We start from the raw sequence: 21,461 nt of genomic DNA on the forward strand, positions 1-21,461 counted from the left end.
AGTTCATTCTGCTAAAGCAATCCTTCATGATCAAAATCTTGAAACTTTTCTTTGGGGTGAAGCTTCAAATACTATTTTTTTTTTCTTCAAAATAGGTGTCCTTACTCTTATCTTGAATTTAAGACCCCTGAAGAGGTATTTACCAGGAAGAAGCTTGATCTTAAACACCTAAGAATTTTTGGTTGCCCTATTTATGTACATGTTCCTAAAGAGAAAAGAACCAAACTAGAGCCCTCAAGTAAGAAAGGAATCTTTGTAAGATATAGTGAAATTTCTAAAGCTTATCGCATCTATATCCCTAAAAAAAGAAATATTGAATTAAGTCAAGATGTAATATTTGATGAAGAGTTAGCCTATAAAAGATCTAAAGATGAAAATGAATCAAATTCATAAGAAACTCTAGAAGAAAAAACTCTAATAATGAGAGGGAGTCTCTAATGGAGGAAGATAAATCAATTGAACCCATGGACACTACTCACACCTCTGAGGAAAAGAAAAGACTAATATGGGCCAGAAAGCTAATTGAAGAAAACAATTCCATTCCCTCAGATTTTATTAGGGAAATAAAATATCCTAATATATACTCTAGTTATGTTGCATTAATAAGTGAAATCTCCAAATCTAAACCATTTGATGTCAAAGAAGCTATAAACCATCAACATTAGAAAGATGCCATGACAGAAGAATATAACTCCATACTTAAAAATGATGTTTGGGATATTGTTCTTAGACCCAAAAATAAATTAGTTGTCTCCTCAAAATGGCTATTTAAAATAAAACATGTTGCAGATGGAAGTATTGACAATACAAAGCAAGGTTTGTAGCAAGAGGATTTTCCTAAGAGGAAGGAATGGACTATGAGGAAACCTTTGCTCCAGTAGCTAGATATAATTCATTTAGAATCATTTTAGCCATTTCTGCATCCAAAGGATGGAAAATTCATCAAATGGATGTAAAGACTGCATTTTTGAATGGTGTTATAGAAGAGGAAGTTTATCTTGAAAAACCAAAATGATTTTAAGTATACAATAAACAATCTCATGTATGCAAATTAAAAAAAGGCTTTATATGGATTGAAACAAGCTAACCAATCTTGGTATGAATGGATAGATCAACATCTAACTAAACTTGAATTCTCTAAAAATATTGTAGATCCAAATTTATATCACAAGGTAATATAGGGGTATATGTTAATCATGGCTTTATATGTTGATGATCTTTTGATTATAGGAGAAGATTATCTAATTAAAAAATGTAAAAAAGATCTCATATTTGAATTTGAAATGAAAGATCTAGGAATACTACACTACTTCTTGGGACTAGAAGTATGGCAACATTCAAAAGGAACCTTCTTAAATCAAGGAAAGTATACTCTAGATCTACTCAACAAATTTTGCATGTTGGATAGCAAGGCAATGAAAACTCCTATGGAAACAAACCTCCTGAAATTAAAAGAAGCAACTAATTTTTTTGAAAGTGTTGATCCTACTCTATATTGATAGATAATTGGTTAATTAATGTATTTGGTAAATACAATACCTAGCATTTGTCATGCTGTAAATGTTCTCAGTTAGTTCATGTGCAAACCTAAACAAACTCATTTAGTAGTAGCATAACACATTCTTAGGTATCTTAGTGGTACAATTGGATATGGTCTCAAATACACTAAAAATAAACTAAATCTAAGAGGATATACAGATTCTAATTGGGAAAGAAATTTAGAGAATGGCAAGAGCACTTTAGGATGTTGTTTTACCTTGGGTTCAAAATGCTGGGATAATGGGTGTTGCACACATTGCATAATATTGTTATTTTATTATTTTATTTTATTATGTAATGTTGTACCTAGATGGACATGCAACATGTAAAGATTCCCATGGAATATTCTTGATGAGTTCTATTGTAACATTGTAATAATATTTCATGTAATTATTTAATATTGGGGAAAAGAATTAAATGCCCAATATTAAATGTGGGGTCAGTGGGTTAGGTAGCACATGGTTTTAGCACATGGCTTATGTAATACCACTTGGTGGTTTTGTGGGACTTGCTAATATATAAGCAACCACAAGGGTAGTTGTTGTAGAGAGAGAAAAAAAGTGAGAAAGGCAAGAGTCGAGCGGGACAAGGCTTGTCAGGTTAGCCAAGAGAGCATTTGTGAAGGTTGAAAGCATGGCATGGGATGTGTGGATTCATGCTTGTTCACATAGTTTTCTCGGTTGTGGCTATGGCCATGAAGGCTTCCATGGTTGTATGGCAATGGTATTTTTTGCTGAATAATACATGGTGATGGATTCTTTTGGAGGCTGGGTTTTTCCCTCAATGAGGGTTTCCCAAGGTATATCTTGTGTCACAATTTTGTGGGTATGTTGTCTATTCTCTTGCATGTGGATTTTAATTCTGTGTTTATTTTAGATCTATTATGGGTTATGTGGAAACGGTTATATTCTTTGTTGCCAAGTTTTCTTGCAAGTGGTATCAGAGCTATGGTTTTATTATTGTAACCCTAGATTGAATCCATGGGAATGCATGAGAGGATAAAAGAAAGGGCAAGATATATGAATGTTTTATTGCAGATCTGAGGGTTTTGGATTTGCTGTTATGATGGGATGTTAAAAGATTTGGGCATGTGAAATTGTTGGAGAAAAGGATTTTTTCGGATGTTTCATTTAAAATGAGGATTTTGGGGGGTAGCTTGCATAAATGACCTCCTGGGTAAAAACAGACCTCGCCATTGGATCCAGGTCGACATTTCCATAAAATTTTGAATATAATATGCCCTAGTTTGGCCATGTTAAGAGGAAATGAAAGAGTTTTTTAGTTTCAGCCTGTGATGGCCATCAAATTTAATCCCGTCGAAATTTTCGTCACTGAAAAAATTAAAAAATGAAAAATCTTACTGAAAATGGTAAAAAGACTATCTTAGTAAAACGACCATAACTTTCTCTCAGAATATCGGATTTCAGAGTTCTTATAGGCGTTGGAAATCTAATTCAGAGCACTACAACATGGTATAGGTTTGGTTCTATAATTTTGAAATTTTGTTAGGTTTTAAGAGTCCTAAATTCAGATGTTATTTATTTTGAGCATGAATTGGGGCATAACTTGGGCATACGAAGTCAGATTTTGGACTTCGAGTAGTCAACAGAAAGCTCTTGGAGAGCTCTACACATTGGTTCAAATTTGGTGTAGGTTTGGCATGATTTATTTGTTGATATATTGATCTGAATAGTTTATAAGTATATTTTGACTATGGTAACATTGTGAGTTTATGACATTGGAGATTTAAGTTTTGATGTCATTGTATACTCAGTTCATATTTCAGATTGGTCATATGATGATATGGTTATCAGTGTTTGGTTTGGATATGCATGATGACTTGTTGGGTCTACAAGTTTTGCAGTGTTGTAAGCAGTCTATACTTATAGGTTGCATTTATAGCTTGTTTATGGGTTGTCTTTTTCCATTGATCTTTTCATTATTGATGCATATTCAGATTGGTGGCTTGGATTTGGGTTGTCTATGCCCTAAGTCATATGATTTTATCTTCATGTAGAAGGGATGATATGTTGTTACCAGGTACAGTCATGGTGGAGGATTGTGGTTGACTATTTTATACTGACAAGTTGGACATATTGAGAGCCAGATGCTCGGTTCATGGATGTGATCATGGTGCCATGGATTTTGGCATGACATGATTGGTTATACAGGTACATCCTTGATGTTCATTAGCTTGAATTTCTGATTTAGTTATGGTGGTATATCTTCTTGGTTGAGGATCATGGTTATTTGGTTTTCTTTTGAGGAGCTCATGATGTGCACTTTGAGTTCTTTGATGGTTTGATGCTTTGGTTGATTCTCATGGTTAGAGGATGGATTTTTTTCATCATTATGTCATGGATAGCTTGGATACACGGTTTAGTGGGAGCTTATGACAGTGCAGGATTAGTTCTTGGTTTGGTTTGGATCTTCAAGTAGGAGATGGATTTTATGATGCCATGGGTGACTTGGTACCACGGTTGAGTGGGAATTGTTGGCATTGATATATTTATTGAGTGTTTGTAGATGTTGGAGGTTTGTCTTAGATCCTGTTGCTGCAGAAGCGTCTTTGACATTTGTGTGGTGCACTTGTTATCTTCATGGTGTGTGGAGATGTTTCTTCCTGGTATGTGGAGATGGTTTTTCTTCATGGTATATGGAGATGGTTGCATCTTGAGGACTCACAGAGTTCTTGGCAAAGGTGTGGTTTATGCTTTTATTTGGCATGTTATCCTTGGTATGAGGATGGTTTCATTATTATGTCATGGTATACTCTTGATACGCGTTTAGAGTTGTGACATGTTATGGTATGTTCATATGGAGCATGTTATCTCTTTGGTTGAGATGGTAAGATCATGTTGTCATGTTTATGTTCCTGAAGCCATGGTTGGAACTTTAACATTGATCTTGGTTTAGTTTCTTGGTATTGAGTACACTAATCATAAGCTAGATACTTCATGATATTGCTATGTTGCATTTGGAGTTGGCATGGATTGATTGGTTACAGGTGCTCATGGATACTTAGAGATGGTGGTGACGCTGATTTCTCTTGGATTAGAGAAGTATTTGTTGGGACGGTTGATGATTTCAGCAAAAAGTCTAAGGGGTAGTCACCTGATATGGACTTGAGAGGAGATTGTTCTTAGATGAGTCTTGGTTGGAGACTTGGGGATCTTGATGAGCATTCTCATTCCCCACTCTTGGTCTACTCTGCTGTTTGCTACTTGAGAGGTATAGCCCATTGTTTATCTCAGTTGCATTATATTTATGCTTGTCTTTCATGGATATGGATCTTGAGCTATGGTACATGAGTTAGTTCTGGAGGGTTCATTTGAGAGATGGTTTAGCATTGGTTATCTCCATGTGCATATGTTGTTATGCTGGTTGAGTTTGGGAGATGGTTTTATATTGGGCATATTCCTTGGTTTAGGAATGGTTTATTGAGTTTGATCTTCTTATGAGAGGCTTACATCCATGATTAGTTATATGGTATGGTTTGGGTGTTGTTGAGGCTTCTTGTTGGGGTTTTATGGAGGAGATCATACTTGCACAGTTTACATCTAGAGGTGTGTGTAGAAGGACATGATACAGGTTATGATTTGCATGGTTTCTCTAGTCTTGGTTATTTTCTTAGATGTTCAATTTTGCCTACATTGGATTTGAGATTGGTTGGAGATTGTGATCACTGGTTTGTGCTCATGCATGCCATGTGAGAGATGACATGGTTATTTCTTTCTCTTTCCTTTGTTGGTTGTGGAGAATTTGGGAGTCTATTAGAGACTTGTTATGAGAGTTTTTTCTTGCAGGATATTGGTTTATGTATTGTGGATGTCCTTGATACTACATGGATTCACTTCTTTGAGATGTGTTGAGTGGATTGGTTATAGATTTGACATTATCTTTTGCAAGTGGGAGCTTCTTGGTATATATGTGGCAGGTATTGCTCTTGAGGCTTGTGATTGCAGGTTATAGATTGGATATGTCAGTGATATGAGATTCACTTGTTATACCTTTGAGGTATGGATAGTTGGATGGGTTTGGCACTTGCTGTGGATGCTATTTCAGCTATGGATATTTTGACAACTACGGATAGATGTGATTACCTTTGGATCAGGTTATTTGTGCTTGGAATTTTAGTTGGTACAAGATTTTATGATCTTCTACTGCGACAGGTTGGGTGGTTTTCTCTTTCGATGGCTTCTATGTATGTCCAGTGGGAGTGGCATAATAGGAGGTGAGATCATTCATGTTCGAGATGCTAGATACTTTGATTTTTGTTGCGGGTACCAGGATGGAGCACTTGGTGTATTTTGATCCATGATGGTGGATGTGCTTGGAGGGATTGTTCCCTTGTTCATTTATGTGGCTACGGATTGACCCTATGCAATGTATACAACAAGTGGGAGATTGTTGAGATAATGGGTGTTGCACACATTGCATAATATTGTTATTTTATTATTTTATTTTATTATGTAATGTTGTACCTAGATGGACATGCAACATGTAAAAATTCCCATGGAATATTCTTGATGAGTTCTATTGTAATATTGTAATAATATTTCATGTAATTATTTAATATTGGGGAAAAGAATTAAATGCCCAATATTAAATGTGGGGTCAGTGGGTTAGGTAGCACATGGTTTTAGCACATGGCTTATGTAATACCACTTGGTGGTTTTGTGGGACTTGCTATTATATAAGCAACCACAAGGGTAGTTGTTGTAGAGAGAGAAAAAAAGTGAGAAAGGCAAGAGTCGAGCGAGACAAGGCTTGACAGGTTAGCCAAGGGAGCATTTGTGAAGGTTGAAAGCATGGCATGGGATGTGTGGATTCATGCTTGTTCACATAGTTTGCTCGGTTTTGGCTATGGCCATGAAGACTTCCATGGTTGTATGGCAATGGTATTTTTTGCTGAATAATACATGGTGATGGATGCTTTTGGAGGCTGGGTTTTTCCCTCAATGAGGGTTTCCCAGGGTATATCTTGTGTCACAATTTTGTGGGTATGTTGTCTATTCTCTTGCATGTGAATTTTAATTCTATGTTTATTTTAGATCTATTATGGGTTATGTGGAAACGGTTATATTCTTTGTTGCCAAGTTTTCTTGCAAGTGGTATCAGAGCTATGGTTTTATTATTGTAACCCTAGATTGAATCCATGGAAATGCATGAGAGGATAAAAGAAAGGGCAAGATATATGAATGTTTTATTGCAGATCTGAGGGTTTTGGATTTGCTATTATGATGGGATGTTAAAAGATTTGGGCATGTGAAATTGTTGGAGAAAAGGATTTTTTCGGATGTTTCATTTAAAATGAGGATTTTGGGGGGTAGCTTGCATAAATGACCTCCTGGGTAAAAATAGACCTCGCCATTGGATCCGGGTCGACATTTCCATAAAATTTTGATATATAATATGCCCTAGTTTGACCATGTTAAGAGGAAATGAAAGAGTTTTTTAGTTTCATCCTGTGATGGCCATCAAATTTAATCCCGTCGGAATTTTCGTCACTGAAAAAATAAAAAATGAAAAATCATACTGAAAATGGTAAAAAGATTGTCTTAGTAAAACGGCCATAACTTTCTCTCAGAATATCGGATTTCAGAGTTCTTATAGGCATTGGAAAGCTAATTAAGAGCACTACAACATGGTGTAGGTTTGGTTCTATAATTTTGAGATTTTGTTAGGTTTTAAGAGTCCTAAATTCAGATGTTATTTATTTTGAGCACGAATTGAGGCATAACTTGGGCATACAGAGTCAGATTTTGGACTTCGAGTAGTCAACGGAAAGCTCTTGGAGAGCTCTACACATTGATTCAAATTTGGTATAGGTTTGGCATGATTTATTTGTTGATATATTGATCTGAACAGTTTATAGGTATATTTTGACTATGGTAACATTGTGAGTTTATGACATTGGAGATTTAAGTTTATGACATTGGAGATTTAAGTTTTGATGTCATTGTATACTCAGTTCATATTTCAGATTGATCACATGATAATATGGTTATCAGTGTTTGGTTTGGATATGCATGATGACTTGTTGGGTCTACAAGTTGTGCAGTGTTTTAAGCGGTCTATACTTATATGTTGCATTTATAGCTTGTTTATGGGTTGTCTTTTCCCATTGATCTTTTCATTATTGATGCATATTTAGATTGGTGGCTTGAATTTGGGTTGTCTATGCCCTAAGTCACATGATTTTATCTTCATGTAGAAGGGATGATATGTTGTTACCAGGTACAGTCATGGTGGAGGATTGTGGTTGACTATTTTATACTGACAAGTTGGACATATTGAGAGCCAGATGCTTGGTTCATGGATGTGATAAACTTCAAAACATGCCCTAAGGGCTTACAATAGCATAAATCTAGAGATAATCTCTCCTTTCAATACCTCCTCTCAAACTCCACTCCGAACTGCCTCTTACAATGCCAAAAATATCCTTAAATTGACCTCAAAGGGTTAAGGACTAGGAGTACATTCTAGAAAGTGCTAGTAGGCATGCACCGACCAAATAGAAGGTTCCAGAAGCTGCGTTAGAAGTCGGTGCAAATCTAGAAGAATTCAGAAATGGTAATCGAACTTCTAGGAGGCATAACTTTTGAACCGTAACTCTGATTGACAAACTGTTTACATTTTTGAAAAGCTCTCAAAGCGTTCTATAGCCTTATGGACAATCTTAGCTTGTCCCCCATTTTTTGGTCCTTTTTGAGTTCATTTAATGCTCCTAACCTAACTTTGAAGCATTCTTAGGAGGTCTCCAAAACTTGAAAAATTGTAATAACTTTCAAACCGTAAGACCTTTTGACCTGATTCTTTTTTTGGAATGCTCTAAATCAGAATTACATTCATCTGGCCAATTCAAACCTTCTAGGTCACCAAAATGGTGGCCAAATTGCATGCTCCTATTTTTTCAAGATTTTCTAGCACACTGATAGTTGAACTGTGAGAGTTGGAACCTTTATTTGACTCAAATGGGTGTCGAAAAATGAAAACACATGAAACAGAAACTAAGTCTAAGTACATATTTTTTTGGTGACACAGGATTGCCCTTATACCTCTGGATGCTCCTACATCAGACACCCAGGGTAGATTGAAAAGTGACCCTGTCACTTTATGAATGGTAGAGGAAATCCCAAATGGGAAACCTCAGCTGCTAAAATCCAAGTTGAGTCCTCGATGGGTCGTCCTTTCTATTTGACCAAATACTCTTCATACTGCTTGTTTCTAGTACTCCTACCCACACGATGATCTAGAATGTCTTCTATCTCCTCCTTCTTAGAAGTAGGAATTGGACATGGCTCTAACACCAGATCCTCATCTGCACCATCATCATGATACTCTGTTAAATCTACAATGTTGAAAATGGGAGAAATGTGAATACCATCTGGCAGCTCCACCTCATATGCATTTCTTGAGTCATGTTTCTTCAAAACTTTGCAGGGGCCAAATTTCTTCATTTTCAGCTTATTGTAAGTACCGACTGGAAATCTTTCTTTTCGTAAGTGCACAATGACTAGATCCCCTACTTGGAATTTCTTATGTCTTCTCCTTTGATCAGCCCTAGCTTTATACTCTTGATTCATCTTGGTAATGTGTGCTTGAACCTCCTCATGTAGACGCTTGATATGTTCAACAAATTCCTCAGCTTCAACACTTGTCCTCTCCCCTTGTTCTATCTTCCTTAGCTCTGGTGCAGTCCTTGGTCTACTCCCATATACAATTTGGAATGGTGATTTTCCAGTACTCCTATTTATAGAGTTTTTATAAGAAAACTCTGCCTGTGGTAGAATAAAATCCCATCCCTTGGGCTTATCCCCAACTAAACATCTCAGCAAATTGCCTAGACTTCTGTTTACCACTTCTGTTTGGCCATCAATATGTGGGTGATGCGTGGAACTGAATTTTAAGTTTGTTCTCAACTTTTTCCACAATTTCCTCTAGAAATACCCCACAAATTTAGTATCTCTGTCAGAAACTATGCTTTTTGGAAGACCATGTAGTCTTACCACCTCTTTGTAAAACAAGTCTGCAATATGGACATCATCATGAGTTTTGTGGCATGGAATGAAATGTGCCATTTTGGAGAACCTATCAACCACCACGAATACTGAGTCATTGCCCCTTTGTGTCCTTGGCAATCCAAGAACAAAATCCATACTTATGTCCTCCCATGGCCTCTTGATGGAACAAGAAATGGCTGATATAGGCCAATATTGTGACTAAACCCCTTGGCAACTTGACAAACCTGGCAACTCTGTACAAACTTCTTCACATCCTGTGAAATTTGAGGCCAAAAAAATGTTCTCTAAGAATGGCAATAGTCTTATCTCGACCAAAATGTCCTGCCATCCCTCCACTATTTTTCTCCTTAATCAGATTTTCCCTCATGGAACTCCTTGGAATGCACAATTGACTACCCTTGAACAACATGCCATCCTGAATCAAATAGTCTAACCACTTGGTTCTATCTACAACAACAGGTTCTTTATAAGCTTTCCATGCTTCAAAAAAATTAGGATCCTTGGGGTACAAATTCTTGAGTTCATCAAACCCAACTACTTCAACTTGCATTACTGTAAGCAACAATTGTCTCCTACTTAGTGCATCTGCAACCTTGTTAGATTTTCCACTTCTATGCTTCAACACAAATGTATAACTCTACAAGAACTCTACCCACTTCATATGCCTTTGATTCAATTTACCATGGCTCTTTAGGTACTGTAATGCTTGATGATCAGTATATAAAACAAATTCCTTTGGCAAAAAATAATGCCTCCATTTCTTTAAGGCCTGAACTATTGCATAGAACTCTTGATCATAAACATAATACTTCTTCTTTGTATCATTCAATTTTTCATTAAAATATGCAATAGGCTTACCTTCTTGGCTTAATACAGCCCCAATAGCACTACCACTAGCATCACAATCCACCTGGAAAACTTTTCTAAAATTTGGAAGTGCCAACACAGGCTGTTCTGTTACCTTCTTCTTCAACAATTCAAAACTTCTCGCAGCTGCTACAGTCCATTTGAACTCTTTTCTATCCCCTCTTATTGTATCAGTTAGGGGTGCACATATGCCACTAAAATTCTTAATAAACTTCCTGTAAAAACTAACCAGACCATGAAATGATCTTACCTCAGTAGCAGACCTTGGAGTAGGCCATTCCAAGATGGATTTTACCTTCTCTGGATCCATTTTGAGACCTTCGGGTGATATAACAAACCCCGAATAGACTAACTCCCTTTTTGCAAAGATACACTTCTTCAAATTAATCAACAGTTTCTCTTCCCTTAGCCTTTCAAGGACACTATGAATATGCAATAAATGTTCTTCCAAAGTCTTGCTGAAAATTAAAATATCATACAAATAAACAATAACAAATTTTCCCAAGAACTTCTTAAGTACCTCATTCATGAGGCGCATGAAGGTGCTTGGGGCGTTCGTCAATCCAAAGGGCATGACTAACCACTCATAACAACCCTCCTTGGTCTTGAAGGCTATTTTCCACTCATCTCCTTCTTGAATCTATATCTGATGATAACCACTCTTCAGATCTATCTTTGTGAAGTACTGAGCTCCACTCAAGAAGTCCATAAGATCATCCATCCTTGGCAAAGGAAATCGATACTTGATGGTTATCCTATTTATAGCTTGAGAATCTGTACACATCCTCCACTCTCCATCCTTCTTTGGTGTGAATACTGTAGGTATTGCACATGGACTCAAGCTCTCTCGAATCAAGCCCTTCCTCAATAGCTTCTGAACCTATCTATTTAGCTCCTCTGTTTTAGTAGGAGTCATCCTATGAGCAGCTTTGTTAGGCAAACTAGCTCTTGGAATTAGATCTATCTGATGACTGATTTGCCTTACTGGTGGCAATCCATCTGGAACATTATCAGAGATAATATCTCCAAACTCCCCTAGTAAATCTAAAACTTCAAGTGGTATTTCACTACTACCTTCTTTATCTTTCCTAGGAATCAAAGCATAGCACATATGCTGGTGTTTCATGCCATCTAAAAACTTCCTTTCATCAACAAGACAAATCCTAGCACTGCTACATACCTTTTCACCTTCCTTTTTCATGGGCTTCAATTTGTGGCAAAATCCATCCTTTGTCAGAGAGTATGTGTTTGCATGCCCATCATGTACTGCATGTCTATCAAACTGCCACGGTCTACCCAACAATAGATGGCAAACATCCATCGAAATAACATCACAGAGAACTTCATCATGGTAATTCCCAATTTTGAATTTCACTAAACATTGTTCACTTATCAGGACCTTATGATCATCTTTTACCCAAGAAATCTGATAGGGCTGGGGATGTTTCTCCCTCTTGAGCTTCAGCTTAGAGAACATCTCTTCTGATACCAAGTTATCAGTGCTACCACCATCAATGATCACATCACAACATTTATCCTCATACTTGCATCTGGTACGGAACAAACTCCTTCGTTGTCTTGGTTCAATTTCACCACTTAGTAGGACTCTTTCATTTACCAAGGTCTCTCCTCTTTCTGCATCCTCTAAATGTGATGATTGTGCATCCTCATCCACATGAGCAACCCTAGCTTGGCCCTCAGCTCTCCTATCTGTCCTTCCTTGTCATTGAGGGCATTCAAAGGCATGATGACCTTCTTCATTGCAATGGAAACAGGTACCACGGAAGCCTCCTCTTCCTTGTCCACATCCTCTACCTCTTCCTCTTTGATTTCCAAAGTCTTGATCATGGGAGCGGTTGAAACCCTCATTCCTCTGGTTCCTACTAGTACCCACATCTTTGTTTTTCTTTTGGGTTTCATTGTGGCCTCTAGATGATCTACCGCTTCCCCTTCCTCCTTGACCGTGCCCTCTTTTTCTTCCTTCAAACCTTTTATTCAGCTTCTCTTCAACTCGTAGGGCAAACTGGTATGCCTCTTCAATGCTGGTCATTCTTACCAGACTTAATTCCTCCTGGATGCTATGTCGCAACCCATTGATATAACGAACAACCTTCTCCTTATTTGCTTCTGCATGCCCTGCTCTAATCAAGAGTCGGTAAAATTCCTCTGTATATTCTTGAACTGATCTTCTTGCTTGCTTTAACCCATGCATCTTCTTAAACAAATCAAGCTCATAGTCTACAGGAATGAACTGCTTCTTCAATTTGTCCACCATGCGATCCCATCTTGTGATCTTCTCCTTTCCTCTTCTGTTTCTTTCCAATTGAACCTCTTGCCACCAAATTTTGGCATGGCCTTTTAGTTTGGCCTTTGCAAACTTAACCCTATCTAGGTCCCTTATATCCTCATACTCAAAGTATTCTTCCAGTTCATTGATCCAATCGATCAACTCATCTGGTTTTAGATTTCCTAAAAATACACCCACTTCAATTGTAGGTCATTTCCCAAACTTAGTAATGGCCCTAAAAAGCCTTTCCTCTGCATGATTTAGAACTTCCTCATCAAATTCCCCTTCTGGTTCTATTACTTCTTCTTCATTGTCATCCTCACTGTCGTCACCTGCGACAACATTTGCTCCTCTACGAAGCTCCTCTTGTAATGCCTGCACCATCCTTTTGAGGGCTCTAACCTCCTCAAGATTAATAGCTCTAGCCCTTCTTCCATGATCTCTTCATGGAGGCATCTTCTAACTTGAACCCACAACCACACAGTCCTGGTGCAAACTGCCTCACAGTCGGGGCTCTATCTACACACTCAGGAAAACTCGCTCTGATACCACTTGATGGGGACAAAACCCAAGAATAGAATGGATACAATAGAAAAGGGAAATTATATTAACTAAGAAAATAAGCTAGTACAAATAGTACAGAGAAAATAAACTTCAAAACATGCCCTAAGGGCTTACAATAGCATAAATCTGGAGATAATCTCTCCTTTCAGTACCTCCTCTCAAACTGCACTCCGAACTGCCTTTTACAATGCCAAAAATCTCCTTAAATAGACCCTGGAGGGTTAAGGACTAGGAGTACATTCTAGAAAGTGCTAGTAGGCATCCACCAACCAAATAGAAGGTTCTAGAAGCTGCGTTAGAAGTCGGTGCAAATCTAGAAGAATCCAAAAACGGTAATCGAACTTTCAGGAGGCATAACTTTTGAACCGTAGCTCTGATTGATGAACCATTTACATTTTCAGAAAGCTCTCAAAGCGTTCTATAGACTTATGGAAAATCTTTTCTTGTCCCCCATTTTTTGGCCCTTTTTGAGGTCATTTAATGCCCTTAACTTGACTTTGAAGCATTCTTAGGAGGTCTCCAAAACCCGAAAAACTGTAATAACTTTCAAACCGTGGGACCTTTTGACTTGATTCTTTTTCTGGAATGCTCTAAATCATAATTACATTCATCTGGCCAATTCACACCTTTTAGGTCACCAAAATGATGGCCAAATTGCATGCTCCTATTTTTTTAGGATTTTCTAGCACACTGATAGTTGAACTGTGAGAGTTGGAACCTTTATTTGACCCAAATGGGTGTCCAAAAATGAAAACACATGAAACAGAAACTAGGTCTAAGTACATTTTTTTTTGGGTGACATAGGATTGCCCTTATACCTCTGGATGCTCCTGCATCAATGATGTCATATATAAGTTGATTATATTAATCAACACTTATATTTGACATTGTATAGAAGAAGTCTTTTGATCAAAGACCTCTTATGTGTGTTTATCTTACTAATCTAAGAGGGAGTGTTAATGTATAGATTAGTTAAGATATTATTAATAACTCTTATATTCATATTTGTATTATTACATGAGATATTTAATATACTCATATATATATATATATATATATATATATATATATATATATATATATATATATTCTAATATAGAAATATGAATAAAATAAGTTATGAATAAAATCATTTACATCAATATATATATTAGTGCCTCTTTATCAACTTTAATAAGTTGATCAAGCTTCCATATATTATTGGCATCGGGCATCCATATATATTTTTGGGCAATGATTTGTTTATTAAAACCTACCGTTAATAGCAATCATGCTAATAGATGTGACTCAACTATGAGTCACGGCTATTGGTCATGACTCTTGAACTTGATGCCACATATAAAATACAAATCAATCTCTGCATTTGGAATAATGGTGAAGACATAATTAAGCAAGTCTTCCAGTTATTATAGAGCAGAAGAATTCGACTTATTATCCTCCACTATATTGTTGTGCAACAAATTTCTCATATCATTTTTAGTCTAATTTATATCCTTGTCTTGAGTAGTTATTCTTTATCATTTAAGTTTTCAGTCTAATACTTTAACAAATCCATTTTAAAACCCCTCATTTAATGTGTAGTGTTATCAATTAATTAAGATACTTACAACAATATTCCCTGGAAGTCACTTAGGACCTCAACCCCCATCGTAAGCTACTTCCCGCCTATACACCTAGATAACCTACCCTAATGATCCTTTAAAAATAATTCAAATAATACTAAAAAAATATTCTCATAAATCATAATCATGAAAGTTACCAAAATAAAATAATGGAGCATAGGAAATAATATCACATTCACACAAGCATTCATTGTCCATCTCAATATAACATCTCAAAGAATCGTCCATCTTATAATAGATATCCTATTATTATAGTAACAATAGTTAAAGTTCCATAATCACGAGAGCAATAAACCAATATCTATAACATCCATCTTCATCATAGAGTACATCACACATAAAGATAACCATTCAAATTTTAAAATAAATCATAAAATAACATACTCCACAATACAACCATTTACAATATAAAATCAACATAAATGATAACATAAGGTGACTAGGTAAATTATATTTAACAAAATAATGGTTGTCACCCCTTTTGGTTAAAAGACATAATGATTGGATCAAGAAGGACCACTCATACTCACATTCTAAACCATACATAGACTAATCAAGATATAAACATGGTTATATCATTTCACAAAAAATTAGAATCTCATAGCCTCTCATGTGCAATACTTATTGCCCTACTACTTAACCTCAAAACATCATAAAAGAAATTCTAGCAAAACCATATACTAAGAAATCACAATAATAATACAAGTTTAGTTTTGCAACTAAATTAATTTATATTCTAAAGTTCAATTTGGCTATAAGAGTTTATGTTCAAAACATGCACGAATACCTATGGTATAAGTGTAAATAAATACTTCATATAATTTAATCACCATGATTAGTCAATATTATAGTGATATTATTTCCTATAATTTATTGAATAATTTAATATTCAAGTAAAATATTGTTTATTTATTAAATATTACTCACATTAATATTTTATCAATTGTTAGTATAAAATATTATCATATTATTAATCCAAATGATATTAGATTATAAATGTCTTAGTTAACAACATAAAGTATTAGATTAAATATTAATATCAATATCATTCTTAAAGTACTACTTTAACTTCCATATAAGTCCAATATTAATATTTAATTTCTATTGAACTCATAGTTCAATTATAAATAGCTCAAATTAAATTAAATATAATTCTGCTCATTCTATCTATTCGCCATAAATAAATGATTATCTAGTTAACTTCTTATAACTTAACTTAAAATATAAGTAAATCACAATTAAATATTTACTAACTTATAACTATACATTCATTTATAAACATGCAATAAGATTATAATCTACCAAAAGTGAATTGAACTTAGTTGTATAAATAAAAGTATTATTATTATTTATTTATTTTATAACTCACATATAAAAATAATAATTTGTTTATTTATTTAATTTTTTAAAATAAATTAATAAGAATTTTTAAATCTGAAATAAATAATTAAATATATATATTTTATAATTCCAAAAATAAATAAATAAATAAATAAATAAATAAATAAAAAGATAAATAAATACATAAATAAATAAATAAATAAATAAATAAATAAATATATATATATATATATATATATATATAATTAAAATAAGCTTGCATGAATTATTTTCATATGTCTGTTTATTTTTTAGCATGCATGATTATCATATTGACTTTTCTAACATGCATTTATTCATTTTCACATGCACAAATATATTCATTTATATTTATTCCCTTACATGCATAGCTACATTAATTAACACACATATCTTTATGCATATATTTTTAAACATAATTCTTTTTACAATAAATATATTCTATTTTATTTATAAAATATGTAAATATATTTTGACATATAATTTTCTCAATTTTATTTATTTAGATATTTGATTTAACTTCTAATTTGAATGATAATGTCTAGTTTATCTTTGATTTTCAATTTGTTTTAACTTCATAAATTATTGACAAAGACACTTAATTAAACTCTAAATTGGATGAATATTCATATTTTCTAATTGTTTTGCATGTACATTTTTCGAAGAAGAACCTAGAGTTTTGTTAGGTTTCACGTAACATAGTTTTGCTTATTTGAAAACAAGGGTTTGCAGATTTAGGTTTTATCAAAAATTTCTACAAAAGCAAAATAAATATTCTTCCTTCTAACTTCTCAAAAATAATGTAACCTAGAGGTAATTTCTCTCTTGAATTTCACAAATAAAATTATTCATAAAATTTAACAAGAAGACATTTTTTTTTGAAAAGTAAACATTCACAAGGTTCTCAAACCCTACCTCAAATCTGCCAACAGAATTTCCAAGATCACAAGCCCAAAATACACAATCCAAAATACTCCTAAGATTTGATTTCACTCTTTAACTTCAATTCTAACTCTCCATCCAATTGCTCTCCCAAAACCTTTCTATCTCTAAAATGACCAAAAAGCCTCTAATAAAGAGTTCTAACCCTTACTAGGTTTCCTAATTTTTAATTTAATTAAAAGTCACTTACTTTTAATTAAATATTAAATAACATAATTTAATAAATCTTTTCATGCAAACTTAAAGCACTTTTAATATAATTTTCTTTTCTTTTCTCCACTTTATTTATTTTGCATGACACTTTTAGAATTATAATTTATTATTTTATTTAATAATAATAATTAAAGTCCACCATTTAAGTACAACTCCAATTGTATCATTATTAATAAAATAATTATAATAAATAAATATTTACTCTTTAATATTTTAAACCTCTTTTTACTTAATTTTCCAATTTAGACTCTTTAATTAGGTTTTAGAATTAAATTAAAGCATATATTTAATTATTTATTAATTAAATATTACCACATTTTCATAATTCCCCTTTTTAAAATCAAATAATATTTAATAATTTGAATATCATAAGGTTAATCCAAACATCACAATTAAACCATTTATCAAGCAAATCCTATAGTCAAACCCACATAAAAGCAACATAAAAAAGTTAACCAAAGTCAAAGTCAAACAACACACAGAAAGAAAAAATTAAGGGTTACAAAAGGGTAGACAATTAGATAAATTTGCAACTTATCAAGAAAAATAATTAGGCTTTGGTTGGGATTGGACCTAAATGTCATCTCTACATTCTTACCATTGAGTTATTACAATAGGGTATGCTCATCCTAGTAATTCAGGGAAGTTGATGCCCAATACTAGCACCCTACATAAAATATGAGCATGCACATGTGCGTATATATCTAAGCTATACAAGAAATGGTAGGAAGCGATACATCACATAGATCCTAACTCGCAAGTGACTACAAGTTGCTCCCTCATCCACATCACACACATCAAACAAAATTGTAAAACAAACACACACACACTATACACATGTAAGTATGGGGTAAGTCTAACTAATAAAGCATGACTATAAATATCATCATATTCTAACATAAACAACTCATCATCATGAAGATATGGTAAACATCATTCGAAGACACATCATATGATATCATTATGAAGGTAGTTACATTCACTCATCAATAGCAATTAAAGCATCATTGTTGCAAGTAAGTAACCATTGTTATATGATATAATCAACTATCCTACATAACAAAGTATTTCATTTCAAATATTCATTGAGGGATAACATGTTCAAGAGTCATATATATTTTTTACAATGAAGTCTGCAATGATAGTAAAGGAGGGGTGTTACAAAAGTTATAGTTTGTAACTAATATGGGCTACCCTTATGTGATAAATATGAAAATAATAATTATTTGGGGGTCGGTCAACATCAAAGTTAGAGATAAATGCCTAGAACCTTCTTGGGTGGGGGGAAATTACCTCTATAATAAAGGCATGCACTATTGTCTAGGTAGTAGTGTTGTATATGCAATTTTACGTGGTAGTTCATGGACTTGTCTTGAAGAATATTGTATAGAGAGCCGCCAAGTGGCTATTCATATTATATTTTTGGAAATATGTGATTCTATATTTATGGAGATAATAGGAAGCTCATTCTTTGTTCTTATGAAATTTTTATTGTTTCTCTATTTTTGTTATGTTTTTGTGGTATTAAGGGGAGCACCCTTCATTATAGAGTTACTATTTGTGGAAACTTGCTTGTTTTAGTAAGTTGGTAATACAAGCTTAGAATGTTTTGATTTTTGAGGTGGAGGTTCATCTTAGTTATATCATCCTATCAGTGGAATTTATTGTCACACCATATCTATTGTAGAAGCTATTGAAGTTTTTGGGTACAAAATTTGAGCTCAAATTCGAAGGTCTAAATGACTTTGAAATGAGGCTAAGCCTTAGCTAATGGACACTAGCATGATCACCCATTATAGATCAGGAGTTGTTGCTTTTGAAAAGTACTTATAGTTGCAATTTAGAGCTACTAAGAAAAAAATTATCATCTCTATAAGTTGGGCTAACCTAAAGTATTATTTGTATTTTCTTAGGGTTGACCTTCTTTAATAAATATAAAAATAATAATATTTAGGGGTCAGTAGGCCTCAAGGGTTAGGGTTAAATGTCTAGAACCTTCCAAGGTGGCAAAAAATTGCCTCTATAAGGAAGACCCATGGTGTTGTCCAGGTAGTTTTGCATGGTAGTTCATGGCCTTGTCTTGAAGAATATTGTAAAGAAAGTGCCCATGTGGCTTTGGAAATTATATTTCTAAAAATCTATATTTCATATTTATGGAGATAATACAATGCCCATTTGTATTCTTATGAAAATTTTATTGTTTCTCTATTTCTATTAACAGTTTGTGGTATTAAGGGAAGCACCCTTCATCACAAAATTTAAATAAACAATAATAACATTCCAAACTTTTTATAATAATAAATAAAAATAATTGTATTAGCTAGATATATCTAAAAACTTATAATATCTTCACATTTTAAAGAAGATAAAAGAAATATATTTAAAAAGTTTATATAATATTAAAATTAGTTTTTATATTAAAAATTAAATAAATATTTTCTCAACCTTTTATTTTAACAATATAATAAAGAAAAAATAATATAATTTAAATAATAAATAATAAATGTTAATTTTATTAATTAAAAATAGAAACATTAAAATTACTAATAATAATAATATACCATTATTAACATTATATTATTATTAAGTGGAAAATGGTGAAAAAGTAGAATATGTGAAATATGCAAAAAAAACATAGACTACTAAAAAAAAGCAACATACACAAACAAACTAGTCGAATCGATAATTAGACACTAGCAAAAAAAATTTCCCTAGTAGGGAAAAACATTTACTCAAAAAACTTTGTATCTCTCAGAAGGAAACCAAAATGATCGGCAAACACATCTTCATCTTCCTATTAACAACAAATTTGTAGCATTATCAAACAAAAAGAAGGGAGATAATGCTCAGAAAGGAGATGCCTTCAACACTATAGCCAAATTACACGAAGAAAGACATAGGGAGATTATCAAAATGCAAGAAAACCAAAACTTGAACTCCAAGGAAGAAGAGGGCTGGAAACAAGTAAAATCAAGAAGGAATAGGAGAAGAGAGACACATCAAAAAATAATAATAACTAGCATCAACAAACTAGAGGCAACAAAACTCATCAATAGACAAGACCATTTCTTCAAAAAAACATGATATGTAAAGAAACAAGCTAGGGCTATAGATCGGATTCCACCCATACTTAAGTTATACACAGACAATAGTCAAAAGATACCAAAGCCTTTCAAAATCTTAGAAGAAAATCATATTGCATTTAGTCAAAACTAGCAACAATCATTACCTAGATAGGAAATTAGGGTTTCCATTGTTAAGACTCAAAGCTTGAAAGTATACATTCCTCCACATAAAAGAATAGATGAAAAGAAAGGCATTACTGATAAACGATTGTCTCCTCCTATGGAGATGTCATCTAATCACAATTTTTCTTCTAAAATACTAATCATAAGTGATAGGGATGTAGAAGAAAAATGGAAGGAATTCTTAGAGCTAGGTGTATACACATACTAGAGCGACCCAAGTAAGTATCTATCAAATCTGTCAAAAAAAGTAGAAAAGATCTACAAGCAACAGGTAAGTATTAGTATTTTTTCAAAATCATCATTTTACATTCAATACAAAAATAACAAAATTTGGAATAGATTAATTTCAATTTCTAACTACTTTTCTAAAGGATTCTTATTTAAGTTTTTAGCTTGGGAATCAAATTGGAATGATGAAAAGGTTAAGTAAGTACCCACCTAGATAGAATGTAAATTTTTTTAACCTGAAATCAAACATCTTCAAACGCTAGTGAAAATTGGTAAATCCCTAGGGCACTTATTAGGCATCGAAGCTGAATATAACCAATCTAGCAATATTTTTTTAATAATAGAAATAGAGTATGGTCAAGAAGAATTAAAAACTAAAAAAAAATAACAAATAGATCTATCTACAAGCTAGATTTTAAAAAGTATGAGGGAGAAATCACTAGAATCATTAAACCCAATTTTTATATTGACAACAATACATCAAACATAAAAGAAGCACTTAGTAGCATAAGCTTTTATAAAAAGAAGGAAAGAACAAAGGAATCAAAAGCTTGGAAGGAAAAGA

Source organism: Cupressus sempervirens, chromosome 8, assembly GCF_028749045.1.
Source record: "Cupressus sempervirens isolate cs-2001-9-10 chromosome 8, ASM2874904v1, whole genome shotgun sequence".
NCBI classification, from domain to species: Eukaryota; Viridiplantae; Streptophyta; class Pinopsida; order Cupressales; family Cupressaceae; genus Cupressus; species Cupressus sempervirens.